This window comes from Hibiscus syriacus, unplaced genomic scaffold (genome assembly GCF_006381635.1).
Source record: "Hibiscus syriacus cultivar Baekdansim isolate YM2019G1 unplaced genomic scaffold, ASM638163v2 tig00110450_pilon, whole genome shotgun sequence".
NCBI classification, from domain to species: Eukaryota; Viridiplantae; Streptophyta; class Magnoliopsida; order Malvales; family Malvaceae; genus Hibiscus; species Hibiscus syriacus.
Window position 1 is genome coordinate 976,434 of NW_024062743.1, and position 26,782 is coordinate 1,003,215.

At 36.6% G+C, this 26,782-nt stretch overlaps 1 pseudogene; it reads left to right on the plus strand.

Annotated features, from left to right (window-relative positions):
- LOC120126120 lies at positions 1-26,496 on the plus strand (annotated as a pseudogene).
- Positions 26,497-26,782: the final 286 nt, after the last annotated feature.

The following is a 26,782-nucleotide window of genomic DNA, read 5'->3' on the forward strand; positions in this document are numbered from 1 at the left end:
ATGGCCAATAAATTTCTTTGTCTTGCTATTTGGTTTCGATTGTCAACCGTTATTTATACTGAAATATGTGATCCTCACAAGCTGCCAAGGAGTTGTCTGGTAAATTAAGTTTACAAAAATATTTCTATTTCTATACCAAATTCTTTATAATAGATTCTATATGTGTGGACATTGCAGCAACTGGCTATCTATATCTCTTTGAAGATAAAACTAAACTAAATGATGATGACATGAAAGACCTTTTGAGTCGCTCACTGTTTCTGAGCTCCGTGACATTTCTGTGCAGTTAAAAAGGTTTGCTTTTTTTATGTATACTTTTGTTCTTTGTGGATCTATAGCATTTCTGTACTATTTAAAAGTATTTATTGGTATCCTTGAGTAGGTTTTCAGTCTTGGAATGTATTTATTATGGGTTATTCTAAATATACCAAATCTTTTTTTAAATCTACCATTTTTTATCATTATGTTTTTACTATTTTTTTACATCTTTTTAGATAGATGTAATGATTATGTAATGATATATTTTTATTTTTATTAAAGTTTCATTTTTTTATTATTAAAGTTTTATTAAAGTATTTTTATTATTTCTTAATATGGTAATAACTATTCGGATTTATTTTTTCGATCCGTCTGATTTTCAGTTGTTCGTGTTGGACTTGCGCAACTTTTCACCGTTCGAAACGTTAATTGTAGATCCCGATCTCCATAAAGAGGCCAAAAACATTCGGATTTATTTTCTCCGATCCGTCGCTGTCCACCGTACGATCATCCTGATTTTTCAGTATGTTGTTCGTGTTGACCTTGCGTAAATTTTTCACCATTCGAAACGTTGATCGGAGATCCGATCGCCGACGAAAACCCGACAGAATGCTAGAAATGTTTTTTGTCTTTTTTTCTCTTCAATTATTCTCTCTCCCGTATGCTCCTCTTCTCTTTGATTATATGATGAATTTTAGTATAATGTAGTTGTAACCCACCAGACCCAGTCTGTAAGTTAAACCCAAACCTAAGTGGTCATGTCCCATTCAGAGTTTTTTTTTATCTTATAATACATTATAATAATAATACAGATATATCCAAAAACGATAGCAAATACATGTCACCAGATACAACGGAAAAAATATAGAGAATATGTTCGTACAAAATAAGTAGTTGATCTCCCTTATGCCAAATCTGCTAGCTTACGGTCTGTTGTTATCTGAAAAAGGGTAAAACTATGAATGAGCGAAAGCCCAGTGTGTTCCATACAGTGTATATAAAAAACATACTGATAAAATATTCCCGTAATGTCGGTTTATGCAAGCATGTCGTTTTTAAAAAAAATATGAACACTACCCCCAGCCCATCACATCAGAATGTGTGGTTTCCCAGAACCATATACCCAGCCCACACATCAAATAAGGCCTGAGCACAAAGCCGAGGAACCTGGGATATACTTCCTTCAACAATACCCCTCCAATGATTGTTCATGAATGTATTTGAATGAAAACATGATTAATTCTTTAAAACATAAAAGTGTTCATGCTTAAAAATCATATACAGAAATACGAAAATCAGAAGACAAATCAGTAGTATACAAATTTAGATATCAGATAATCATTATTCAGAAAATCGATATAAATACCGTAACTAGAGATCATATCAGAAATATGCGGTAAATCAGATATCAGATACATAATGTTCAGATGTATATTTTAAAACAGAAATAATTAACACTGTCGAGAAACACACCTGTAACAGTCTGAGAAATCAGATAGGGAAGCTTATTACTGGGTTTTGTCGATCACGTTCTGCTGCAGCGCTAGATCCTACGAATTAGAAAAATCCATATTGGAATCCTAATATAAATAATCTAAATATTATTTAAAATAATATACGAAAACCTACGGGTAATTCTCGTAGTACGCGGTTCAGGTTGATCTAACGAACGGATAACACCGGACCTAATTGATCCTTGCTCAGGTGAAATACGAGTACCTTCATAAATATTTTATTGAATCAATCCTTGACCAAATCTCAATTAAATAATCAAATATTACTATTAAGCCTTTTGGGTTTACAAGCTCGATTCGGGAATTTCAGGTCAGAATTGGGCAAAACGGACTTCAGAATCAGATTCAAGTCGAAAACATAAAGTATAACTTTTCGAAAAGTGAATTCTTGGTGAAAATCAAAGTCAATGGGTTTGACTGACGATTTGGAGACTTTCGGGTTTGAATTTTGTGAAAACTAACCCCAAAAACGGATTCGGGACGTCAAAAAACTGTCAAGATAGGTATTCTCGGAAAAGCTTAACGGCTGTTTAATAGCCGGTCAAAGTCTTGGTCAAATATGGTCAACAAATGTCAATCATTTTACAGAAATAGCACTATTTTTAAAATAATTACCAAAATAGCACCTTTTCGAATTAAATTCCCAAAATAGCACTTTTTCGAAAAAATCCCCAAAATAGCACCTTTTTTGAATAAATTCCCAAAATAGCACCTTTTCAAATTAATTCCCAAAATAGCACTCATTTCGAATTAATTTACAAATATCACCCGGTCAACGGTCGGATCGGGTCGGGTCGGGTCGGGTCAAGGTCGGTCAAGAGTCGGGTCGGGTCGGGTCAGATCGGTTCAGACCGGTCAAACTGGTCCAAAAACCGGTTAAACCGGTTTTCCAGTTATGCACTCGCCCTACGGCGGCGCGTGTGGCGCGCGTGGGACCTCCTCCGGGGCTCTAAAAATCACGGAAAAATTTCTAAAAATTATTTGAGCGATTTCGAGATACTTACAAAGATTTGTTCAAATTTTTGAACGGCGAAGAGCTCGATTTCATCAAATCAAAAACTTTAACTGCTTCACCTTCCCACGCGCCGCCGTCGACGGAGACAGAGGATAACACCGGCGGACTCGGAACGGCACAAAGAACACGATGGTGCGGCAGGTGTCGTAAACGGAGCAACGATCGGTGATGAATTTATGATTTTCTAGGCGATTGAGCTAAAAAAAACGTCGATGCTTTGACTTGAAATTCAGCGTTTCGCTTCAATTAACTTAAGGGATTTGTTCTGACTCGATAAGGAACACAATGGTAGTTTCAAAATGACGATCGGAATTCGGACGGCGTCGGAATCGACGTCGGAAGTTGAGGTTTGGGAGAGGGAAATTTGGGAGAATATATGAGCAATTGGTTTCTGATTTCCGTATATAATGCCCAACATTACCAACTTTTTTCTTGGACAAATTCAGGTCTTGGTCCTGAATTTGCTTTAACTCTAAAACAAGCTACAAGTTTTAAAATCTTTCAATTTAGTCCCCAAATTTTCACCAATAACACAATTAAATCTTCAAATTCCAATTAAATATATTTTGAAATTTTCAGGTTGTTACATTCTCCCCCTCTACAAGAAATTTGTCCTCAAAATTTACCTTATGAAAATAGATGAGGAAATTGAACTCCATTAACTCCAATGTCTCCCAAGTAGCTTCTGAGGGGCTACGATTACTCCACTGAACTTGACCATTGGAATACGCCTATTCCGAAGAACTCGCTCATCCCTCTCTAACCTGAATAGGCTCTTCCTCATATGACAAATCAGGTCTCAGCTCTACCTCATCAACTTGAATGATGTGATCCGGATCTGGACGGTATCGCCTCAACATATACACATGAAACATCATGAATACGACTGAGCTGTGGAGGCAACTCAAGTTGATAAGCAACAGGTCCGACTTCTTCAGAATACGATACGGCCCAATAAATCTCGAACTCAGTTTACCTTTACGTCCAAATCTCAATACCTTCTTCCATGGAGATACTTTAAGAAAAAACTGATCTTCAACCTCAAACTCAATATCCTTACGTCGCTTATCTGCATATGATTTCTGCTATCAAATGCCTCTCTTAAGCGATCACGGATCAGTCTGACGTGTCTTCAGTCTCTCGAACTAAATCTGGACCCAAAGTTTTTCTATCATGTAACTCTGTTCAACATAAGGAGTACGACATCTACGTCCATATAGAGCCTCATACGGCCATGTGAATTCTCGCCTTATAACTATTATTTGTAAGCAAACTCAACCAATGGCAAGAAATCTTCCAACTACCACGGAAATCAATCACACAACCTCGTAACATATCCTCCAACACCTGAATCACTCGCTCAGACTGTCCATCAGTTTAAGGATGAAAACTGTACTGAAATTCAAACGAGTACCCAGAGCCTCGTGCAAAGCTTTCCAGAACCTGGAAGTGAATCTCGGATCTCGATCAGATATGATAGACAACGGAACACCATGAAGTCTAACGATCTCAGAAATGTACAACTTAGCCAGTTTGCCCGGGAATAATTAATCCGGATAGGGATAAAGTGCGCTGATTTAGTGAGTCGATCAACATTCCCAAATAATCCTTTTTAGAATGAGACAAAGGAAGACCAGTAATGAAGTCCATCGTAATGCGCTCCCATTTCCATTCAGGAATCTTAATTGATTGTAACAATCCAGATGGATGCTGGGGCTCTGCCTTAACCTGCTGACAAGTCAAACACCTCGCCACAAAATCTGAAATATTCTTTTTCATACCAGTCCAAAAGTAACGCTCCTTGGGATATTGTACATTTTGTCCCCGCCAGGATGCATAGCATAAGGACTACTATGAGCCTCCTGAAGAATAACCCGTCTCAACTCATCATCTTTAGGGACATAGTAACGACCGTGAAAACACAAAATACCATCCTGATCCACAGTATACTCTGAACTCGATCCTTGCTTAACTTGCTCAATAATGGGAAGCAATGAGCTATCCAGAAGTTGTTTGGTCTTAATCTCATCTGCCAAAGTAGGTTTAACCTGCAACTCTGCTAACAAACTTTATCATCAAATAGACTCAAGTTGGCGAATAAGGCTTTGAGATCTGATATTGCCTTACGGCTCAAGGCGTCTGCCACTACATTAGCCTTCCCTGAATGATATTTTATCTCCAAATCATAGTCCTTTAGAAGCTCCAACCAGCGACGCTGCCTCAAATTCAATTCTTTCTGAGTAAGCAAATATTTCAGACTCTTATGATCAGTAAATATAACACTTTTCTCCGTATAGGTAGTGTCTCCAGATCTTTAAAGCAAAAACCACGGCAGCTAACTCCAGATCGTGAATAGGATAGTTACTCATGTGGAATTATTGACGCGAAGCATAAGCGATAACCTTTCTATCTTGCATCAAAACACAGCCTAATCCAGAGTGAGAAGCATCATGTAGACAGAAAAAATTTCCTGATTCAGGCTGAATCAACATGGGGGAGTTAGAACAATCTTAATTTCTCAAAGCTAGCTTGTTGGTCCTCAGACCAGACACAAATGGAACATCTTTCCTCAATAGTTTCGTCAGAGGAGCTGCAATAAGGGAGAACCCCTCAACTAAATGACGGTAGTAACCAGCTAAGCCAAGAAACTACGGATCTCCGAAACGTTCTTGGGTTGCTTCCAGTTCAGAATAGCCTCCACTTTGCTTGGATCCACCCGAATACCATCAGCAGAAATGATATATCCAAGAACAGTCACTTCGCTGAGCCAAAACTCACACTTGCTCAACTTAGCGTATAGCTTATTCTCCCCTTAGAGTCTGTAGAACAATCCTTAAATGCTCCTCATGTTCTACTCAACTTCTAGAATACACCAGTATGTCAACAATGAATACAACTACAAACTGGTCCAAATAAGGTCGAACACCCTATGCATCAGATCCATAAAGTAGCAGGGGCATTTGTTAACCCGAACGACATCACTAAAAAATAATGCCCATACCGAGTTCGAAAAGTAGTCTCGGAATATCCGAATCTTTCACTTTGAGTTGATAATATCCAGACCTCAAGTCTATTTTTTAGAAAATAGAAGCCCCTCTAAATTGGTCAAATAAATCATCGATTTCTAGGCAAAGGATTTTTTTTTAACCGTGAGCTTGTTCAGTTTCCTATAATCGATACAAAGTCTCAATGTCCCATCTTTCTTCTTGACAAAGAGAACTGGGGCTCCCCACGGTGATACACTGGGTCGGATAAATCCCCTGTCCAAACTCCTGAAGTTGAACTTTTAGTTCCTTAAGCTCCTTTGGGGCCATACGATAAGGAGCCATTGAAACCGGGGTGGAACCAGAATAGACTTCAATCTCAAACTTGACTTCTCTATCTGGAGGTAATCCAGGAAACTCCTCGGGAAAAACATCGGGAAATTCCTTGACAATTCGGATGCCTTCAATATCTGATTGAGATCTCCTAGTGTCCAAAATATAAGCAAGAAACACCTCGGAAACCTTCCTGATCTCTTCTCCGTTACCAAGGAAGACACAACATTCGTCAGAAATCCACGTCGTTCCCCAATCATTACAATCTTCGATTATCTGGGGTCTTCAGAACAGCTCTCTTACTCTCAAAATCAATATTTACCATGTTTGTCCAACCAATCTACGCGAGAATCAAATCAAACTCTTCCAAAGGTAACTCCATCAGGTCAGCCAGAAAAATCTCTCCATGATCTTTATAGGGCACTCTCTAAAATACGATCCAACACGATGGATTTGCCTAAGGGACTTTGAACTATCACTGAATGCTCAGTATTCTCAACAGTACTATTTAGACCTCAGAAACAGAATGCGATACATAGGAATTGGTAGAGCCACTATCAAACAATGCAAAGTATGGAACTGAATGAATAGTAATAGTACCTGCAGTCACATTAGGCCCATCACGATCTTGTCGAAGTCTGGCAGTGTAAAACCAATGCAGGTTGTCTGGCCTCAGATCTGACTGGACCCCTACTCTGAGATGCTCGGCCTCTGCTAGCCGATCCAGGTGCTCTCTCCTGAGTACGACTACCAGCATGAGTCTAAACAGTACTCTGGGTACGAGCGGGGAATACGAGCTGGTGTCTGAACTGCAGTAACTGACATTGGACAATCCTTTATAAAATGGTCACCAGAACCACATTTAAAACAGGTGCCAAATTTCTCCTGCATTCCCCAAGATGATGTTTCCCACAATAATCACATGTCCGCAAAGATTGTAACCCAGAAGATCACCATGTCTAGAAGGCTGAACAGCTGAAGAACCAGATGCAGTAGGTCTGACACTCACAACACGCCTCTCTGAAAGGACTCACCCTGCCTCTCTTGCTAGGGTGTGCTGAAGAATCAACAGAACCAGAAGGCCTTCTAAATCGGGTTTGAGCTCGATCACTATCTCTCTTGTTCTCCATACCCAGTCGCTCTATTTCCTCAGCAGTCTTGGCTATCTCAACAAACTATCAAAATTCCTCTCTCGAGGGTAGCGAATCAACTCCTGATTATACCTGAGTCTATTCTCGAACCTCAAGCATCGATCTGTCTCAGTGTCAGCAAGTCCAGGAGCATAACGGCTCAATCGGATGAACTCCACCTCGTAATCCATAACAGACATTACCCTGCTCCAGATTCTGAAACTCTAGCGTCGCTCTGCAGATATCTCTCTCCGATGTAGCGACTCCGGAAACGCGTCTTGAAAAGATCCCATGTTAATTGGTTCCTCGGAATACTACCAGAAATGGATTGCCACCATCTGAAGCTTTCTTTCTTCAATATAGTTAGGGCCCCTTCAACTTCTGCTCAGTCTGAGGTCCATCTCATCCATAATCTCTGTGTCCTCCAGCCAATACTCAGCGTCTGTCAGAGGTCCACCAGTAATACCCTCGAATGGAACTACACCAGCAGCAACCAGAGAGTTTGAAATCTCCACTGCAATCATGTTACTAGAGGTTCTAGCAGCTCTCTGAAACATGAGGAAGATAGCTCTGTTAATGGTGTCTTCATTCATCTCAGTATCCTCATCCTCAGTGACGAGAGGGTCTCTCACAGGAGTAAACTGATCATCATGAGAAAGAGTCGGATCTATTTGCGGAACAGGAGGATCATGTGATGATATCGGATCGTCTATCGTAACAGAAGGTCGAGTGACTCACCCTCAACCACGTCCACGTCCTGTCCTACGACCTCTAGCAGCATTCATCGTTGGATCTATAAGGCTCTACAGAAAGAATTTAAAACATATGTCAGATTAGCATCAGGGATCTCGAGAAAACTTTAAATCATAACATAAGGTGACACATTTTTTTTTCAAAATTTCTTAAAAACCCAAAGTTTAGGACCCATATACAGTCGAGTGTTTAAAACCAAAGCTCTGATACCACCAAATGTAACCCCCCAGACCTGGTCTGTAAGTTAAACCCAAACCTAAGTGGACACATGTCACATTCAGAGTTTTTTTATCTTATAATACTTATAATAATAATACAGATATATCCAAAACGATAGTAAAACATGTCACCAGATACAACGGAAAACATATAGAGATATGTTCGTACAAATAAGTAGATCTCCCTTATGCCAAATCTGCTAGCTTACGGTCTGCTGTTATCTGAAAAGGGTAAAACTATAGAATGAGCGAAAACCCAGTGTGTTCCATACAGTGTATATAAAAACTACTGATAAAAATATTCCCGTAATGTCGGTTTGCAAGCATGTCGTTTTAAAAATATGAACACTACCCCCAGCCCATCACATCAGAATGTGTAGGTTTCCAGAACCATACACCCAGCCCACATCAAATAAGGCCCTGAGCACAAAGCCGAGGAACCTGCAGATATACTTCCTTCAACAATACCCTCCAATGATTGTTCATGAATGTATTTGAATGAAAACAATGATTAATTCTTTAAAACATAAAGTGTTCAAGCTTAAAAATCATATACAGAAATACGAAATCAGAAGACAAATCAGTAGTATACAAATTTCAGATATCAGATAATCAATATCAGAAAATCGTATAAAATACCGTAACCAAGATCATATCAGAAATATGCGGTAAATCAGATATCAGATACATAATGTTCAGATGTATATTTTAAAACAGAAATAATTAACACTGTCGAGAAACACACCTGTAACAGTCTGAGAAATCATATAGGGAAGCTTATTACTGGGTTTGTCGATCAAGTTCTGCTGTAGCGCTAGATCCTACGAATTAGAAAAATCCATGTTGGAATCCTAATATAAATAATCTAATATTATTTAAATAAAATACTGAAACCTACGGGTATTCTCGTAGTACGCGGTTCAGGCTGATCTAACGAACGGATAACACCGACCTAATTGATCCTTGCTCAGGTGAAATACGAGTACCTTCATAAAATATTTTTATTGAATCATCCTTGACCAAATCTCAATTAAATAATTAAAATATTAAAATATTAAGCCTTTTGGGTTTACAAGCTCAATTCGGGAATTTCGGGTCAGAATTTGGCAAAACGGACTTCGGAATCAGATTCAGGTCGTCAAAAAACATAAAGTATGACTTTCCAAAATTTGAATTCTTGGTGAAAATCAAAGTAACGGGTTTGACTGACGATTCGAGACTTTCGGGTTTGAATTTTGTGAAACCGACCCCAAAAATGGATTCGGGACGTCGAAAACGTCAAGATAGGTATTCTCGGAAAAGATAACGTTGTTTAATAGCCGGTCAAAGTCCTGGTCAAAGGTGGTCAACAAACTGTCAATCATTTTACAGAAATAGCACCATTTTTAAAATAATTACCAAAATAGTACCTTTTTGAATTAAATTCCCAAAATAGCACCTTTTTCTGAATAAATTCCCAAAATAGCACCCTTTTCAAATTAATTCCCAAAATAACACTCATTTCGAATTAATTCTGAAAATGTCACCCGGTCAACGGGTCAACGGTCAACGGTCGGGTCGGACCGGTTCAGACAGGTCAAAACCGGTTCAAAACCGGTTAAACCGGTTTTTAGTTATGCACTCGCCTGGGCGGCGGTGTGGCGCGTGAGACCACCTTCGGGGCTCTAAAAATCACGGAAAAATTTCTAAAAATTATTTTGAGCTATTTCGAGATACTTACAAAGATCGGTTCAAATTTTTGAACGGCGGAGAGCTCGATTTCATCAAATCGGAAACTTTAACCGCTTCACCTCTCCACACGCCGCCGTCGACGGAGACAGAGGATGACACCGACGGATTCGGAACGGCACAAGGAACACGATGGTGCGGGAGGTGTCGTAAACGGAGCAACGATCGGCGATGAATTTATGATTTTCTAGGTGATTGAGCTAAAAAAAACGTCGATGCTTTGACTTGAAATTCACGGCGTTTGGCAGCGTTTCGCTTCAATTAACTTAAGGGATTTGTTCCTGACTCGATAACGAACACAATGGTAGTTTCAAAATGACGATCGGAATTCGAACAACGTCGGGATCATCGTCGAAAGTTGAGGTTGGGAGAGGGAAATTTGGGAGAATATATGAGCAATTGGTTTCTGAAATCAGAAACCAATTGCCGTATATAATGCCCAACATTACCAACTTTTCTTGGGCAAATTCAGGGCTTGGTCCCTGAATTTTCTTTAACTCTAAAATAAGCTACAAGTTTTAAAATCTTTCAATTTAGTCCCCAAATTTTCACCAATAACCGATCAATTGACATGGATGTATAGGATTCTGAATACCCTTCTGATTACGTACAGCTTCTGAAAACTTAAAACTTTTATTGAAGCATGTAACTTATAAAATCAGTTGTCACTATTTAAAAATAAAACAGATTTCCATACTCGTATATAAATCAAAATACAATTACATGCCCCCTAATCACATGTACCATTCTCTGCAACAACGCCGGAAGAACTCCCTTACTGAAGTCGATAGATGCACTAGTACAATTCTTTTAACCTGAAAAGGTGAGTTATAGAGTGAGCTTCGAAAAGCTCAGTAATACAGAACTAACAGATGATGCTGAAGAACGTGCAGATACAGATAAACATACATCCTTATTGTTTTCAAACATTTACAAATTTTTATGCTGAGCAGAGATCCTACTGATATTTCAGGTGGTAACGGACAATGAGCTTTCAGTTCAGAGAAATATTTCGGATGACTGAGTTCAGGAGATCAGAACAGGTTATCTAGTGTGTTCCCAAAAACCATGTAACTTTTCAGATCTTTTTAAAACATATATATATATATATATACCCCAATCCCAACACATCATAATGTGTAGGTTCCCCAGAACCATACACCCAACCAACATCATATAAGGCCCTGAGCACAAAGCCGAGGAACCTGCGAAACTTCTTCCTTCAACAATACCCCCAATTAAAACACTTTCCGTCCGTAAACGGATATATCAAAAATCAAAACATAAATCAGGTCAAGTATCATATCAGAAATCAGGTCAAGTAACAGATCAGAATCCAAGTCAAGTATCAAATCAGAATCCATGTCAGATATCAGATCAAAATCCATGTCAAGTATCAGATCAGAATTCAAATCGAAAATCAGATAAAATATTCATGTGAGTAGGGAACACACCAGAGTTTACAGGTATTATTTAGAGGTACTGTATCAGGCAGAGAAACACAGTTCTTCAGTATGTCGATAGAATGTTGGAATTTAGAATCACTATTGGAAGAGTTCATTAACTGACAGAATCATCAGTTATTCAGAATGTGAATTATCAGGATATTATCTTATTCGGACAGTTTTCAGAAGCTGTACGTAATCAGAAGGGTATTTAGAATGTGAAATTTATATGATGATTTAAAATAATAGGTGGGGTTTGACTTGGTAAGTTTAGTAAAGTGAGGGTTAATTTGGTAGCTTTAGTAGTACCCATTTATTATAATGCCTAGTATCATGTTCCACTGGCCAAATTATTTGCCAATACGATCATCTAACAATTCACAGAAATTTCTAGCATAATTTCTTTTGTTTTCGCTTTCTTTTTTATTTACATTTTTAGCTGCTCTTAATGACCATGCAATATTTGCAAATTTTTATTAATAAAAAAACACATAAGAAAAGTTAAGCTATTCATTGCCCCATGAAAAGAGAACAAATGGATTAAAGAAAAAGAAGTGAGAACTGGTCTACAATGTCAAGCGGTATATGTTTATTATCGACTCATTTTTTTCCTTTAATTATAGACTATGATGCCACTAAACTTATCATACTATTGTGTTTTCTCTGAATAATTTATTTTCACTTTGATTATTTTGTACTTTTGTATCTAATTGAAGTGTTTTTTACATATTAAGTGGCATTTCTTTACAAATCTTAAACGCTAGTAGTGAATTATCGAGGTATATCTATATGATATTGAAATTGTAACATATTATTGTCTTTAGTCATAATCATCAATCAAACTGGTGATATTATTCAAACAATTATGCTTTTCTTACACACTTTGATTTCTGTTGAGCTACTCTTATGCAAGATTTCCATTTCTAATGCACATGTTTTATAAACAGTTTAGGCACTAAAACAAAGGCCTTTATCCCATCTTATTTCTCGTAAAGAATGACTATAATTTCACTGTTCATCATTATTTCAAGCATGATCTGAGGTCAACACGTGGTTAAAGATTATTTAACTATAATAGTAGTAAATGGAGCATTTTGGTAGGGTCTTCCAAATTTTGGTTGATTCCACAGTTTATGCTCCTAAACTAATTGGTTGGCCTTTGATGACTACACATCAAGAGATCTGCTGTGTGGACAGATACGGGTCAAACATTTTTTTAACTTTTTAGTACAGCAACAGTTATATACAAATGTAATTTTCCAATGACATAGATGGGGTTGGTAATGAATGAAATGCTTTTCTTGTAAAGCTTAGTTTAGATATACACTTCCTGCAGTTCAATGCCTTGGTGCTAGAACTGGTTATCCTTCCCTCAACTGAACTCTTTTGATGTGATTTGGTAGAAGTAAATAAACGATTTTAGTTCAAACAATGATAGTAGCATCATTTCTTTAGTTCAATCACAAGTTTAAGGCTTGCATAGATCTTGCCTTTTCCATCTCAAATTGGCTTTCTTATTTTTTCTGGGAGAATGACCGTTATGGCATGCTTTAGCAGTTATTTTTTGAATTTTTCTGTTAAGATAATATTCAGATTGATACTTTTCTGAAAGCATGGTTGTTGTTGGCTAATATTATGCTCGCTGCTTTCCCTTATGTTTCACTAGTTGTGATTTGTCACTTTTTTATTTGATACAGTGGTAGGTTTGTATTTTAAAAGTTGGCGCATGCTTGGCTGTTTTACTCATCCAATTGATTTTCTTGTTGAGACACCTCATTTTCCTGTGTTTCTAAGCAGCCATTTGTTGTAATGAAATTCTGTGTAAAGACCCGGTGCACCTATAGTTTTGCTGCTATTAATGGTTGTGATATGATGTGTTTCTACTTGTTCCTCTAATGCTCCTCTGTATTCTGTTGAGTATTCAGAAATTTAATCAAGGTTCAAGAAAGCACAATCTTGTTGCATCTCTTCTTTCCTGCTACAAAGATGGATCATGGTAATATAATTTCATAACAAAAGTTCATCAATTTTACTTATTTTGCATGTCCTGCTGTATGTTCTCATTCTATTTTCTTATTGCTGGTTTGTAAATTGCAGTCCCGTTCTACCACTTAGGATTTTGGAAAGAACTGGGATTTGTATTAGGACATCATCAGAAGCTGAATCCCTTTTTTGGAGGGCTGAGGTGCTCGTACTCTGGTTCTGCCCCTCAATACGTCAGTGATATCTCATATGGTGTTTAACAATTAAATGTAATGTCTTGTTTTGTACTGCAGAGACTTTTCTTCCTAAATGGAGAACAGGATCTGTTGGCATTCCTACTGGTGGATCTTGGGATTGTCAAGTATCCTACTTACAACTGCATAATTTCAGAACAGATCTTCTTGAATTAAAGTGACTTGCTTGCGTATGAAGAGGTCTTCAATTTCTCTGTGTGAAAATAACAGCCAAATATTTTTGTTGCCTTTACCACATGTAATTCTAATGTGTCGCAGGCCATTGAAGTGGCTCAGATAATGGATCAGTCTCTCGATGAAAACAACTCTGAATTGGTTTTAAGATGCATCATGATAGCTGATTCCCTCATATCCAGTTCTCCCAAGAAATTGATTGATTCCATTTCTCCTGAATTAAAGGCTAATTTCTTTCTTGCTTCTAAGCATCATGGGTGTATTCCAAAGTAATCTTGCTTGGAACTTCTTTCCTTGAGCGTGAGCATAGGTATGGTATTACCTAGGATCACATGCTTCTTTTGGTAAATGCGCCATTTTCTTTAACTTGAATATTGACTTGGAAGGAACTAATTATCTTTTAAAATCTTTTATCTTGCTAGGTTTTACCACTGTTTTATTGCATGATTTATGTGTTCAACCATTCACTTAAGAAGAGGCTTCTTATTTCAAAAGTAATACGTGGTGGTGGTTTTGCATGGATAGTAGCTTTAGAAAGAGTAGGAAGATTAGCAGCAGTAGTAGCAATTTTATTATTCAATGATATCGGAATATGGGTATGTGTCTGACATAGGCATATTTAATTTTTTTTTTCAAGTTTACCATCTATCTATTTGGAACATCCTTAAAAGGTCATATTCACGTACTCATGTCTGGATTTGCGTCGAACATGAGTGCTAGACATGGTACTTAAAGAAGATGAGTCAGGAGTTTCATTTTGCTAATTGCGATAGTAGTGCTAGTGAAAGTGGTAGATAATAATGCAACTAACAATGATCCAACAATGAATAAATAATATCAAAAGGAAAACTCTTAAGTGAACCATAAAATTTCATTGAGATAATGCTATGTACTTTAACCTGATCCATGTGGAAAGATAAATAACCATGATAAATAAAAAAATCCACGTCAAGGATATTGTTTTTTAATGTTTTATAATTCTATCTTGGCTCAGGTACAATGAGGCGATACATTTACTTAGGCGATTGCTTAATTGCTTCACATGTGATACAAGAAGAGGACATTGGACTGTAAGATTATCTGTTGATTTAGAGCATATTGGCTGCCCAATGAGAGTCTTTCAGTTGCTAAGACTGGATTATTAGATCCTTGGATTCGTTCTGGTTCAAGAATGGCTCTATAAAGACGGGTTCTTTGCTTGGGAAAACCACCAAGGCGCCGGAAAACACCTAGCTTTTCAGAATCTCTTAAGAGGAAGATAATGGAGGTACTTATTAATATTTCTGTGTTGAGTTTCAGGTCTTGAAAATGCTCATTGAACTAAGCACTTAAAAGTTATGAAGTATACTTGACCTGTGTTGCTGCAGTTCTTCCTTTTTCTTGAAGTATCCATGTTCGATGATGCATATTCTGGACATGGGTATGAGATATAATCCTCCAGGGACTCTCCAATTATGCGGAGATCTTGGAAAAAATTGAACAATATCCATGTTGGATGCATGTCTGTGTCAGACACTCACCAAAGTCTGGCATAGTACTTGACTAATACTCACTACAAGAAAAATACCCTTTAATGACGCGCAATGCGCGTTATCTATGGGTGCGGATGACACACAAATGTCTGTCGTTGAAGCCACTGACATGAATTTTTTATGACGCGCAATTGTGTGTCATAAATCTATGACGCGCATTTATGACGCGCATGTATGACTTACATTGCGCGTCATTGAAGCCTCCGTCATAAATTAATATGACACACATTTGTGTGTCATAAATTTATGACACGCATGTATGACTTACATTGCGCGTCATTAAAGCCCCCGTCATAAATTAAGATGACACACATTTGTGCGTCATAAATTTATGACACACATGTATGACTTACATTGCGCGTCATTGAAGCTCCCGTCATAAATTTATGATAAATCTGTTTGACATACATTTGTGTGTCATAAATTTATGACACGCATATATGACTTACATTGTGTGTCATTGAAGCACACGTCATTTAAAAAGACGACAAACGTTCATGTGTCGTGATTGTATTTCAGAAATTATATATATATATATATATATATATATATATATATTGTAGATTGACAAATAATCAAACTAAATCACATTGAATGCCTCATAATACTAAATCTATGTACCATATTATATATAAGCAATCTATTTGCATACAATAAATTTACATTAAGTTATCAAAAATATTGTATTAATCATATGTCGATACAAAATATCAAGGCATAATAAAATTTGCCACATAAGATACTCATTCTTTGCGAATATCATCAATGTCATTATCCGTGTATTCTTCTTTCCCATCGCCAACCTAAGTAAAAAATATGAAATAAGTATATAATTTATACTTATTTAAAGTGAAGTATATAATGAACTATTAAAGAGTACTAAAATGACCAATTTTACATATGCATTCTTTGAAGCATAATAACATTATGCAAAGTCATAAAATCAATAGCATTATAAAAAATTCCAACTTTGTTCACAACAATATCATCACAAAAATAACCAAAAGAGAGTCCCTATTACGTCTAGTACTTGACAAAATCAAATTTTGGATTTTAAGTGCTACTACGTGTCAAATGCTTTCACAACTCCATCGAACATTTCAAATTGTTCCTTTAGACATTTATTCATATATCGACAAATAGTATCGATTGCCACAAGCTTAAAATGTGTAATTAGATTCAAGAATTCACTCATTAATTACAACAGAATCTATCAATATATAGAAGCAAATAACAAGAAGTTTACAATCAATGTAATCTTTCACTAAGTTAAATTCACAATATTTTAAGTTTGTTTCAAATTATAAACGATAACCTTCATTCCATACAGAAACGTGAATCATCAAAATAAAAGAACATTTCAAATTACAAGGTGATAACTAGAAGTCTATAATAGCATCTAACTATGAGTTTTTCAGCAGAAATAAGAAGAGCATGACAATTCTTATTAATATGAATAGACAAGATGTTATCGTAGATGAATTTCCAATAATATCATTCTACTTCAAGTCCATATGATAGTTGTGACTAATGTGTATGTATGATATGACAGATGTGTATCAGAAAAGTTTGCTTACATTCTTATTGACCAACACTTGAAGTCCGTTCTCGACTATCTCTTTCATGAACTTACAAACATAATATCACTCGGTACCTCCCGACTGACAGGGACACTACAAACAGTTTACAATAAACGATTAGTCAAAATGAAAGCTGCAATTTAAACAAGGAATGATCGTTCGAAGTCCTCACCAAAACATTGATCCATTTGAGGCTAACCCTTTATTAGATCCACTTTGAGCATTGTACAATTTCATTGCCCTATAAAAATTGATGAAATATATCAAAGAATATATATAATGTTTCGATAATTTATGTTACTTACGCATCAATAACTTGCTTCAACTGCTGATGGACATTGGTGGGCCCTAAGGAATCAAGATAATAACAACTTGTTGCTTTCATATCTATCACCGCCAACACCTAATGTCTTCTATAAAAACAAAAAACCAAATTAAGTTACTAAAATATATTGATAATCAAATGAAAAAACAAACCCGGGATATATGGCACTAAGACGATGTCATTGTCCTTTCTTAGAGATAATCGATCTGCAACGCATCGAATTGCCTCATCGCTATTTTTGAATTTTGCCTTACGTCCTGATGGCGAGATTGCAGACGGGCTCATAAAACAAATTCCATGATCTCTTTTTGGCCCATTCTTGATTTCCTAAAACAAGTACATATATTAACATTAGACAAGTACGATGATTAAATATATTGTGTTTTTAATAAAATTAAAATTATGCACTTACATCATATAACAAGTAATCGCAGAACCGGTCATCTCATCCACAGTAAAAACCACTTCAAAATCTTCCCAAGTTATATACGTGAAACTCTCGTACCCAAACATATCGTCCTCACATTGCACTTTCACGGACTTCGCATTTTTAAGTTGTATATCAACCATACGTGCAAACACTTTCAAAACACGGTTGCTTTCAACTCTTAGCCTTGTCATCATTTGTGCTCTCGTCCTCCTCCTTTGCGGTGTTCCATCCTCCTTTTCTTTCTTTCTTTCCCTCTTCGGTGTCCCTTCTTCTTTCTCCTCTTCCTTTTTCCTTTGCGGTGTCCCTTCTCCTTTACCCTCTTCCTTTTCTTTCTCTTTTTTCGTCTTCGGTGTCCCTTCTCCTTTCTCCTCTTCTTTTTCAACAAGTTCTCTTTGTCCTTTTTTTCCTTTATTACTTTCTACTTCATCTCCGTTCACACGTTTTTTTCCCATAAACACCAACACTTTTTCCTACAAAAAAATATAAAGATATCATTTAAATTAGACATATATAATTTCTTTAAATAAATGAAAATATTACCAAATCAGAGCATCGAATGACTAGATGTCTAGGCCACTTCACTATGAACCCCACTGCATCTTTAACCTTGTAAATGAACTCCTCATCTAGTGGAAACGGTAGTAACGCGTATCCTTGCACACTCATTTCCATCATTACTTCAATGTTTTCACCTGTTATATAAAGTTATTACTAAGATACAATATTCTAAAAAGTCAAAAAAAAACTGATATTTTTGTAATACCTGATAGATCATTGTGCTTCACTATTGTTCCTTGGCAACTATATTGGAGGCAATATCAATCGCAAGATAACATGAAGTATCCTACAAATTATATATATTAGTTGTAGTCAAGACTTACATTTAATTCATACTATAATTTAATAAGACTTACAAGTAATTCCTCGGGTGGGTTGTCTTCAAAATCGGCTTTGCCCCACCCTTGGCAACTTGCGCTTCAGAAGCATGATTCATCCCTTTTTGTAGTTTCTCTATTGCACCTTCAATTTGGTGAACCTTTTTTCAAACTTTTTCTTCTCACCATCTAAGTATTCCTTCACGGTATTGGGTAAGACAAAGTATTGGTGTGGCCTTACAAATTTTCCCATCCCTCGTACATGCCCACGTTGTTCCTGGGTACCTAGGGCTTGGGTAAGCATGTCATTTGTTCCACATCTGACCTCTCCTAAAGTTTCTGACTTCTGCATCTCTTTCTGTAGTGAATGCATCTCTTTCTATAGTGAAAGCAAATATTCCTATTCAAAATATTCAAAGGATTAAAGCTCATATGGTGCTATAACAATAAGATGAAAATAAATAAAGTAGGAATGTTCACAGGAACTTACCATTTTATCAACAATAATCTGGACATTCGGGTCATAACCTCCTTTTTTCATTTGTCTTGCCTTTTCCACAACAATGCTCTATCTATCTCGTCTTCCTCCTTTCCCGTTTCTTGCATCTAAATTAAAAATAATAACAACAATGAATTAACATAAACAAATGCATATCTAAACTATTCAATTAATTTACTACATACAATCTCAAGAGTTAGTCCAGCATATCCTTTTCTACTCAACCGATGATTGTATCTATGCTATCCGCATTTTTTTAGCTTTCTCACTATTTCCTGTATTAGAAACATTAAAACAATCAAGACTGGTTTCTAAAACTAATATTAATAACAAATACTGACAAATACAGACTGGTTTCTAACCTCCCACTTCTTTGAAAGTCTTTACGATACAAAAACCTTCCACTCATCTTTCTTAAAATAAGGATACATCTCTGGAGGGTTGAGCAGATTTGCATTAGGGTCATTCTTAAACTTCTCAATGCATTTCTTATACAGATAATGCTTAAAGTTCTTCCACTTTATCCCAATGGATTGAAGGGTGTTCTTCCGACTCCTTGGATCAAGTTCAAAATTCATCTGAAACATAAAGCATTAATTAAAAAAATATTATTTTTAACAAAAGAAAAAGATTAATTGGAAGTTAAGATCAGATGTTAGACTTACCAAAATGTATTGCCATAAGTCTTCTTTTTTTTCCTGTTCAACATCTCGCCAAGTGGCATAAGTGATAGGCACAATTGATCTTGCTACCATGCCCTCAAAGGAAGCAAGTTTCGTTGCTTCAACGCCAATCGGAACACCCTTTTTATTGTAAGTAACGATAACTTTTCCTTTAGTAGTTTTTCCCTTTATTGTCGGACTCTTTTTAGAGTCTTCATCATGACTCGAAGGCTGATCCGATTCCATGGTACCAAGTACAACCTGTTTCAACATGATTGAAATAAAAAAAGTTAGTACATTGCTATTTCTTGCAGTGGGACAGAATTAATAACATACGATGTTGAAATAAAAACATACCAAAAAGTAAAGATTTTATTTTGCAAAAATATTTTAAAACTAATATGCCCTCGCCATCCGGGCGTGTACACAAAAATCATCATCAAGTTCTACTAAAGGGGAGTCTTGTGAAAAATCAAAAGTAACATGGTATTCCAACATATCATCAGTTTCACCATTGCTCCATACTTGTATTATGTGGTGTGAAGCCGACAACAGACAAATTCACATCTTGTTGATCTTGAACATAAAAAACTTGTTTGGCTTGACTAGCTAATATGAAGCGTTCAGATTGGTGATCAAGCCTAGCAAAGTTAACCACTGTGAATCCAAAGTCATCGTTTTTTATTCCACGACTATCAACCCAATCACACATGAAAACAGGAACAGTGAATATACGATAATCAAGATCCATATCTCCTGTAACGACCATAGTAAGTAACAGTCCATACACGGGATTGGAGTCTTTTGCACTAGCAATCTAATAGCATGTGCAACTAGAGATACTCCATTACATTAAATTTTCTTGATTCATCTCGAGATGTTGTATAGAACCGATACTCATTATGAGCTTCATCAAGTAGCTTATCATCTACAACCTCGACTGTACCCGTGATAAAGGTTTGCCGGTGCGAATTCTTTCATCAACACGTTCATGAGGATTGCCAATTGATTTCATATTTTTAAGTAGTCTGAGCAAAATTCCAAGGCTTCCTCTGCCACATAACATTCTGCAATACAACCTTCGGGTCGATGATGATTTCGTACATAGCCTTTGAGTGTTTTCATGTATCTCTCAAATGGATACAGCCACCTAAAATGAACCGGGCCACATAACCTCACCTCTCTAACTAAATGCACCATCAAGTGGATCATGACATCGAAAAATAAAGGAGGAAAATACTTTTCTAACAAACACAAAGTTAATACGATGTCACTTTGCAACTTGCCTAGCTTATTAACATCAACGACTTTACTACACAACACGTTGAAAAAATGACATAAACCTATGATTGTTTTCCTCACTTTCACATGTAACACCCCCTTTACTGCAAAAGGGAGAAGTTGTTGCATCAGTACATGACAATCATTAGACTTCAAACCATTCATCTTTGATACATCATCAGACACGAGATTCTTGAAATTTGAATAGTATCCATCAGGCACTTTTATGGTAGACAGGGTCTCGTAAAACCGATGTTTTTTCATGGTATTCAATGTGTAGCACGCAGGCGGAAGCCAAGTACGATTCCCTCTTGGTTGAGTTTGTAATTCAGGCTTAATGCCTATCGCCTTAAGATCTTGTCATGCTCTTAACCCATCATTCATCTTGCCAGGCAAATTCAACAATGTCCCATAAACACTCTCACACACATTTCTCTATGTGCATAACATGTACTGATGACGAACGAGCAACTTCTTCCAATATTCAAGTTCAAAAAAATCGATTTTTGTGCCAAAATTTAGCTCTCTCATCGATGCTTTCTTTTTCCTTCTCTGACGTTTTCTTCTTTGATGTTTTCTTCTTAGACGTTGTCTTCTTACCCCATGAAGTCTCAAACCCCGCTAGATAGTCATAAATCTCTTCACCTGATAATGGTTGTTTTATAACACCATCCTCTTGTTGATTGTTGAAATCTTTTTTTCTTTTACGAAGAGGATGTTGAAGTGGCATGAATCTTTTATGACCAAGAAGCATACTTTTTTCGAATTTGGCAACCACTGTGAACAAGTATTCTCTGAACATATGGACACGCATAATAACCTTTGGTAATACACCCCGAAAGATTACCATATGCAGAAAAGTCATTTATAGTCCAAGTAATATGCTCTTAGATTGAAGTATTCTTTCTTATAAGCATCATATGTCTTCACGCCAGTTTCCCACAAAGATTTTAGATCTGCTATCAATGGTGCCAAGTAGACATCATATTGTTACCAGGTTGTTTAGGACCTGATATCAATAGAGTCAACATCATGAATTTTCTTGTCATGCACAAATAAGAGGGTAGATTATAAGTTATTAAGATAACCGGCCAACAGTTATGCTTGGAACTTAATGACTTGTGAGGATTGATACCATCAGCGGACAAGGCTAATCTAAGATTCCATTTTCTTCTCCGAATTCTTTCCACGTTCTATCAACAAGCTTCCAAGAGGGGAATCACGAGGATGACTTAGCATACCATTATTAGCCCGACCTTGTGCATGCCAAGTTAAGTTTTGTGCCATTTCTGGTGACGAAAACATTCTCCTAAATCTGGGGATGGGAGGAAAATACCATAAAACTTTCGAAGGTATGTTTTTGGTATTCTTCTTCCAACGAGATGTGCCACAAGTTGGACATTGAGAAGCATCCTTATGTTCTTTCCAGAATAGAACACAATCGTTTCACATGCATGAATTTTTTCATATTGTAGACCTACTCCTTTTAGCAATTTCTTGGCATCATATAGGGAGTTAGGTATTCTTTTGTTTAATGGTAAGACATCTTTTAGGCACCTAACAATACTTCAAAACTAGCCTCAGACCACCCAAATTGACCCTTGATATGTTGGAATTTCAATAATCCACTAAGTGCATTATACTTTGACCCTACGTAAAGTGGCTTCTCACATTCTTCAAGAAATGACTTTAATGAATAGGGTTCTTTTTCTACATCTCTGAAGGCATCATGTAGCATATCTCTTGTATAATCAAAGTCGGGAGGAATAGATTTGTTAAGGCATCTAGAATCAAGCTTGGGTTGTCTTTCTCCATAGAAAGACCAAACCTTATAACTTTCATCGAAGCCATAGGCAAACAATGATAGCGCACGGTCTGAATTGAGTGGTGCCACAAATTAATACAATGTATACAAGGACTCGAATAAGATCTGAATTTGGATCATTACTTTGTGCAAAGTCTAGAAAGATGTTTACACCCACTTCATATGCATCAGATAACCTATCAGACGAAATCCATGCTTTATCCATCGACCATTACTTACCAACCTAAATAATTATAAAGTATTAGCAAAACTACAATTTTATAACTAATGATTGATGAAATATTTATGTAAGATATGAAGAACAAAATGTTTACCCCAAATTACCGAGTACAAGTAACCCTAACAAATTCATTTTGTACTATGCTATAGAACAATGTTCAAGGGTCATGACCCATTCATAAAATCTAAAAAACCCATTTGAAACTGAACAAAGCCTAACAATGTTAGATAATTATTGGTGTTAGCCTATTCGATATCTTCTAACGTGCTTGGTGTTAGCCCAAAATCTTTGTCTTGTGCTTGTTGTAATTTAAGTTGAAGCACATGGTTGTAACATGAGAAAGCCTCATTGCCTCTATTCGTAATCATCATTCAAAATGTTGCCTAAATCTAAGTTAATAATCGTATTTTACGATACTTGAATTTGGGTGTGAGCATCAGATTGGAGTACATGTCTGAAATGATTATATTGGACAGAAGATTCTTAAAAGTCATATGCTAGTACCCATATGATAGACAAAAATGTTAGAAATAAACACTTCAAGTAAAGAATGAAAAGTCGGAGCAACATATAGTTTACAAAATTCGACTAAAATAAATAATAAGATAAGATGCCACTACCAGTATACCCAGAGAACTGTGGATATTATGTATGGGGCATTTCTTGAGAGAGACTCAGCAAAGGAATGTCATGTTCCATCCAATGATAGCATCCGTGCCAAACTTATGCCAACCTACATTTATCAAAAACATAAACTAAATTTCAAGAGCGAGTGTTTAGTTAAACTAGCAAAACAATAAAAAGGAAACTATGCTACTCGAACGTAAGTATGAGTGTCGAATACATGTATTATTAGATTTTTTAAAGTTATTTCTATGCATTTAGAAGATCTTTGGAGGTCATATCCACATATCTATATGTCCGACACAAAATGTCAGATATTGATACTTCAAATGAAAAGAAGAATCCAAACAACATTGAAAGCAGAAAAAGGCAGGAAAAGTTGTGTTAGTGAAACATTAAGTACCAATGCAAAGGACAGAACCAGATATTTAAAGCCTCTTTACTAATGAAAAGTCAACAACCAGCAGCCATAAGCAACCAAAAGTAAATCCATCTGAAACATGACAATTAGGTAAAAACTTGGAACCATTCTAGTTAGCAAATGAAATACATATGTGGGAACTGGGAAGTAGAGGCACCTCCCTCACTCATTTTTTTTAAACCAAAAAAATCCCAAACATAATATAACCTTCCAAAAATCCTCGAAATATATACTATTGTAGGGTCATTCAGACCTATATCGCTTGGACTCGGAAGTGAGTAACGGATACGAGATTCTTTTTGAGGTTTGTCCATGTACTTGGAGAGTCATATCACTATACCCTCCTTATGTCGGACAATGATACTTCAAGTCAAGTGAAACAAGATATGTTTGTAAACATTTCAACAAGCATAACAAAACATATATCACAAGACAATCAAAGTTCAACATTTGAACCAAAATACATAATCCATCAAAACTCAAAAATCAAAAGAGATCAAGAACTAGCATAAGAGTCCACTGAAGTAAAAAAAACCGAAATAACCACTTAAACGAAGAATGAAATGAACAAATCAGTAGTGATTAAACAAATAATAGAAAATAAAACAAGCATGCATGCAACAAATCTCGATTCAAAAAAACATATATGAAGTAAAAGCATCAAACCCATTAAATCAGAGAAAATAGAAATCAACAAACCCACAAATGTTAGAATAGAGAACGAGGATTACCTGTGGAAACCCTTGATTTTTTACTCCCTCGACTGCGTTGTGGTGAATGGCCAAACCGGTGGGAGGATGCAAAGACAAAAAGGGAAAACAGAGAAAAATGGGGAAGCACGGCGTGAACTGATGAAAAATGGGGGAAGATCAAGCGCGCGGGAAATGATGAAAAATAAGGGGGGAATTAGAATACGACTCCTAAAGATGACACACAAAATTCATCTATACTCCGTGTTTTTGTAAATTTTTTGGATTATGATTATTAAATATGACACACATCATTGTAAGTCATAAATCGTTCAGATTTTAAAAAACATGACATTTTTTTATGACACATGTTTTGCAAGTCATAAATTAACATGTGTCATCGTTCGTGTGTCATTAAAGATATATTTTCGCTTAGTGACTGTTAGATTTTCCGATACATCACCAAAGTCTGAGTGGCATATTACTTGACTAATACTGTTAGATTCCAGAGACATATAGGTACATATTCAAGGGAGGCCATTGAATTGTGAAACTGGTAGAAAAAGCCGGTTCTATGGGGAAGATGGGGGGCAATGTGTTGTAGAACAGCTAGCCCTGCAATATTATGCAACGGAAGGAGGTGGGTGGCATGGTGTCCATACAGAGAGTGGTATTTGGATGACTATCTTAGGGCTTCTCATGTGGGAAATTTTATTTTCCGATGTAGCAAATGTTTTCCATTCCAGATTTCAGGTATGATGCTCAATGCCGGTCATATAAGGCACATGATATTTTGAATTACTTCTGCGAATCGGTGATGCTTTTTATTTCTTACATGCAAGTATGTGGTTTCATGTTTACATGTTAATTAGATTGCAATTCCATTTTGAAAATTTGGTCATGTTGGTTGGTTCATACGAGTACGTGGCAACGGTTGCATGACTCAAAACTTGACAAGATATGACCCAAATACAAATGTTTTCAAATTTATGCAATACGATTCATTAACATATCAAAATTTGTATAAATATATATTACCTTGAACATGATTATGAGACAGTAAAATATACCAACACATTATGAGTACTAGAATTTGTAGGTCTATTGCTGCGATTTAGCAAAATCAGTTGTTATATATTGCAAAATTGGAGAAGGGCGATGAGACTGAATCCACAATTTGTAAATCGAAACTCAAAACTTTCTCCACCCTTAAGTGATAACATACTGGATCAACTTTTATATCCTTGTGTTTACGTGATCGACGGATATTTCCTTTTGCAGACTGCTCCTTTGGATATGGAGACAAATCACTTTTACCCTGCTAGAAAGAGTCTTATCGAGTTCCTCCTACAAAAAATTCACGATGGTTTAGCCGAAGAGATTCTCATTACTTCATGGGAATTGCATATGGGAACAGCTTGTCGAGGAGTTAATTGGGACCGACACTCCCTCTCCGACCTTCGGGCAGCTGTTTCATGTATTGGAGGTCCTTGTTTGGCCTCTCTATGCAGACATCTCGCTCAGGATTACCGCAGTTGGTCCAGGGGGATGCCGGATTTGTTGCTATGGCGGTTCCACGGAGACTACAATGATGAAGCCAAACTCGCCGAGGTTAAGGGCCCCAGAGATCAACTATCTGAACAACAAAGAGCATGTCTGCTGCTTCTGATGGACTGCGGATTCAACGTCGAGGTCTGTAAAGTGAGCCCTGGAAGATCATCCCCTTGAGGCCAGTTACTCTAACTAAGCCTATGTTACTTGGACACTGATGAAAGGTAATAACCTAATCCGACGCTAGTATACTCAATTATGTCGAGTGTTTTCCATGTATTTAGAGGTTCGAATCCTTGTATCTATGCCCAAATACGTATCGGATACATATTTCGGATTAAGGTACTTACGAGTCTAAGCATCAGTCTTTTAAGGGAGTCCAATGTTTTTGTAGTTTCTTTCACTTGTACGTTTACCATGGAATTCATTGACCAGTGCTTGTAATTGTTCCATTGAATGTGAAGAAAAACAAACAATTC